Here is a 5080-nt window from a genome sequence, read left to right as displayed (position 1 = left end):
GATCAAACGGGGGAAAAAATCAAAAAGTATCATAATTACACCCCTCTTCGGGTGTCCCTTGTGGATATTTTCAAAGAAGTCTGTAATACAGAAAAGATACCCCCAGCTCGACCACTCAAAGGCAAAAGAGGAGGAGGAAATCGGAATGAATACTGTGAATATCATTGGGTCCGAGGACATTCTACCAACGAATGCTTCGACTTAAAAAACATCATAGAAAAATTAGTTAGATAAGGAAAACTAAATCGGTATCTGGCCACCCGAGATGATGAGCAAAGAAAAAGACGAAGAGATGAAGATGTCGGACGAGCTGAGCGATTATCTCGTACGCCAGAAAGACATGTCCACATGATACACGGAGGATTTACAGGAGGTGGAATCTCCAAATCATCCCGCAAAAGATACCTCAAAGAAGTATATCATGTCGAGGGGAAGGAGGAAGCACCCGACATCCCTGCAATCACATTCACCAAAGAAGACGCATCCGGTATCATCTCAGGACACGACGATCCCATGGTAATCACCATCATACTAGCAAACGCCAATCTCCACCGCACATTAATAGACCAAGGGAGCTCCACCGACATCTTATTCAAAACTGCCTTCGACAAGCTCGGCTTAGAAGAAAAGGAGCTTAGAGCATACCCGAATAGCCTATTCGGACTGGGAGATACCCCAGTACAACCACTGGGATATGTGTCACTACATACAACCTTCGGAAAAGGGAACCAATCCAGAACACTCAAGATAGACTACATCGTGGTCGACGTGAGTTCAGCCTACAATGCCTTAATAGGTCGGACAACACTAAACCAACTCGGCGTAATAGTCTCAACTTCACATCTATGGATGAAATTCCCAACTACAGAAGGGATAGCTACAATAAAAGTAGATCAAAAGATGGCACGCTGCTGTTATAACGAAAGTCTAAACCTCAGAGGCAGAGGAGAAGAGTTCCATACAATTGAGCTTGGTAGAGTTCAGAGACGAGCAAAACTCCGTCCATAGCCCGAAGGTGGAATAGAGAAAGTTCAGATCGGAGATACCTCGGACAAAATGACTAATATTGTCACGATCCTGAAAGGAGATGCAAAGGAATTACTAGTACAGTTCTTGCGAGATAATGTCGATCTCTTCGCATGGAAGGCTGCAGACATGCCAGGCATAGACCCCGAGCTAATGTGTCACAAGTTGGCAGTCTATCCAGGATCTCGGCGGTACAGCAGAGGCAAAGAATGCTCGGGCCAGAGCGATCCCAAGCTGTGGAAGAATAGGTACAAGCACTACTAGAGGCAGGATTCATAAGAGAAGTCAAGTACCCATTATGGCTAGATAACGTCGTCTTGGTGAAAAAATCAAATGGGAAGTGGCGAATGTGCACTGACTACACCGATATCAACAAAGCCTGCCCAAAAGATCCTTACCCACTCCCAAGTATCGACGCTCTGGTAGATGCTTTCTCCGGATATAGATACCTCTCGTTTATAGACGCATATTCCGGATACAACCAAATCTCTATGTACCCACCAGATCAAGAAAAGACCTCTTTTTTAATGCCAAAAGCAAATTACTGCTACATTGTAATGCCTTTCGGTCTCAAGAATGCGGGAACAACTTATCAAAGGCTAATGAATAAAGTCTTTTCAGAGCATGTCGAAAAAATTATGGAAGTCTACGTGGACGACATGTTAATAAAGACACAAAGCGAAGAAATGCTATTGTCTGACCTGGCCCAAGTATTCGACGCTATAAGGAAGCATGACATGCGACTCAATCCCGCGAAATGCACCTTTGCAGTAAAAATGGGCAAATTCTTAGGTTTCATGCTCACACAAAGAGGAATTGAAGCAAATCTAGACAAATGTCAGGCCATACTCAACATGAAGAGCCCAACTTGTGTCAAAGAGGTACAGCAACTCAACGGGAGATTGGCAGCAGTGGCGGAGCCACGTTATAGAGAAGGGGGCAATGCCCCCCCCCCCCAAAATAAATAATATGTATGTATAAGTTTCAATTTTTTAATTTAGTTTTTTTTTTAATTTTCCTTTCTTCTTAACTTATATTTTTCATGTTGGCCCCTCCCAAAAAAATTTCTAGCTCCGCCCCTGATTGGCAGCCTTATCCAGATTCTTAGCAGGATCAGTAATAAGATCTCTCCCCTTCTATGCCACTTTAAGAAAAGGAAAAATTTTCGAATGGACAAAGGAATGTGAGAAAGCCTTCCAGGATTTCAAAAACTTCCTAGGACAACCACCTATCCTAACTGGACCACAAAAGGAAGAACCACTCATATTGTACCTTGCGGTAGAAAGTCGGACAGTAGCCTCAGCACTGGTTTGGGAGGACGACAAAGGGCAACAACCTGTATACTTCATTAGTAAAGTGCTGCAGAGATCCGAGCTGAACTACCAAAAAATAGAAAAGTTTGCCTATACTCTCATACTGACATCTCAACGGCTTTGCCCATACTTCCAGGCTCACACCATTAAGGTTCGAACCGACCAGCCCATAAAAGGGATATTATAGAAAACAGATCTAGCAGGCAAAATTTTACAATGGCCAGTCGAGTTATCCAAGTTCGACCTCCAATATGAAGCTCGGACAGCCATCAAATCACAGTACTTAGCCGACTTCATTGCAGAATTCACAGATACCCTGGAAACCCCCACAGAATGAAATCTTTACATGGACGGTTCCTCAAATAAGACTGGAAGCGGCGCAGGTGTGATAATAGAAAGCAACCAAGGAACCCAAGTTGAGCTTTCCCTCAAATTTGGGTTCCCGGCCTCAAACAACCAGGCGGAATATGAAGCGTTACTAGATGGTTTGAAGCTGGCTAAGGAGGTTGGAGCTCAAAAACTCAACATCTTCAGCGATTCACAAGTAATCACCTCACAAATAACAGGGAGCTACCAAGCCAAAGATCCCACCATGAAAAAGTATTTGGATAAAACCAAGGAACAGCTCGGACAACTCGGGGAATATAAGATCTGCCACATACCCCGCGAACAAAATGCCTGAGCTGATGCCCTCTCAAAACTAGCCAGCACCAAACCAGGGGGCAACAATAGAAGCCTCATCCAGGAAATGCTACAGAACTCGTCAATCTCAGAAGAGGAAAAAGTCCTAGCCATAACAAGTCAGGATCAAGGATGGATGACCCCCATAATTAACTACCTCAAAGCAGAAACACTCCCCACAGATGAAAAGGAGGCAAAGAGGTTAAAACGGGAGGCTCAATACTACACTATCATAAATAACACCCTATACAAGAGAGGGATCTCGATACCGTTGTTAAAATGTGTGCCGACCTCTAACAAGAGGGAAGTCTTAGAGGAAGTACACAGCGGCATTTGTGGTAATCATCTCGGAGCACAAGCTCTCACCAAAAAGGTACTTCGGGCGGGATTTTACTGGCCAACTCTACAAAAAGAAGCTACAGAGTTTGTAAAGACATGTTCCCCATGCCAGAAACATGCCAACTTCCACATTGCCCCGCCAGAAGAACTCATCAGCGTAACTTCACCTTGGCCATTTGCAAAATGGGGACTCGACCTTCTCGGACCCTTTCCCCAGGGATCGGGACAAGTCAAATTCCTCATAGTTGGGATAGACTATTTCACAAAATAGATTGAGGCAGAGCCCCTAGCCAACACCACTGCTCAAAGAAGCCGGAAATTCTTATAAAGAAACATTGTCACAAGGTTCGGAGTTCCGCACTCCATCACCACAGACAATGGCACTCAATTCACAGATGCAGGATTCAGGAAATTAGCAGCCGACTTGAACATAAAACACCAGTTCACCTCCGTCGAACATCCTCAAGCCAATGGACAGGCCAAAGCTGCCAACAAAGTCATATTGGCTGGGCTGAAACGGAGACTGTAAGAAGCAAAGGGAGCTTAGGCCGAAGAACTTCCGCAAGTCCTATGGGCATATCGAACAACACCACATTCTACCACAAACGAGTCACCATTTCGATTAGCATATGGAGTGGAGGCAATGATCCCAGTAGAGGTCGAGGAAGGGTCCCCTAGAGTGGTCCACTACAATGAACAAGCCAACTCTCAACTTTAAAGAGAAGAGCTCGACCTACTTCCGAAAATCCAAGAAAGAGCTCGGATCAGGAAAGAAGCGCTAAAACGTCGAATGGCTTCCAGGTATAATCAAAAGGTAGTGCCAAGAAGTTTCACTGAGAATGATCTCATCCTAATCCAAAACGATATTGGAACAACTCGACCCAGAGAAGGGAAGCTGGCAGCAAACTGGAAAGGACCCTACTGAGTTACAGAAGTACTTGGAAAGGGCTACTACAGACTGTCCGAACTCGATGGACGAGAGCTTCCCAGATCATGGTACGCTTGCAACCTAAGAAGGTACTATAGCTAGAGAAGGTAAAAGATCTCGGCATAGGATGCACTCTTTTTCCTGAAAAGGTTTTTTAATGCGGCACCAAGTTGAGATTCAGAAAATACCCGACTTAAGGGGATGAAAAACTCCCGCATGTATATATTTGCACTCTCTTTTGAATAAAATATATTTTAGATATTCTACAAATTCTCAAGACGCATTAATCTGAAGCATTCATCGTCTGATCATAAAGCAATAGATCGGCAGAAAGTGAAAAACAGATTCACTGCACGATCACGATAAAGACGATCGTCCGATAAAGGTGAAAGCGCGATTCATCTAAAGGACGATCAAACCAAGACAGAAACCACCTTCTACAAATCGGCAAAGATGAACACAGAATAATGCAAGAAGTTATCGAAAGTGATCCGAAAAAGAACCTGACGAGGTCTTATGGATTGCTAAATAATAACTTAAGGATTGGCCGACGTTGAGAAGAAAGGACCAAGTCAACCCAAGTTATCAGCAAATCCCTGGAAAGAGGTCTGGCCAACCCTATAAAAGAGGAATTGCTATAACTTAGAAGAGATCGACCTAACGAAGTCGGTCTCCTACAACGGACAAGTTATAAAAGTAATCCCTGAAAGAGACCTGACAAAGGTCCAAGAAAGAGGATTACGAAATAACTTAGAAGAGATCGACCTAACGAAGTCGGTTTCCTACAAAAACA

The sequence above is a fragment of the Arachis hypogaea genome, chromosome 14 (assembly GCF_003086295.3).
Source record: "Arachis hypogaea cultivar Tifrunner chromosome 14, arahy.Tifrunner.gnm2.J5K5, whole genome shotgun sequence".
Lineage (NCBI taxonomy): Eukaryota > Viridiplantae > Streptophyta > Magnoliopsida > Fabales > Fabaceae > Arachis > Arachis hypogaea.
This window is presented reverse-complemented; position numbering follows the sequence as displayed.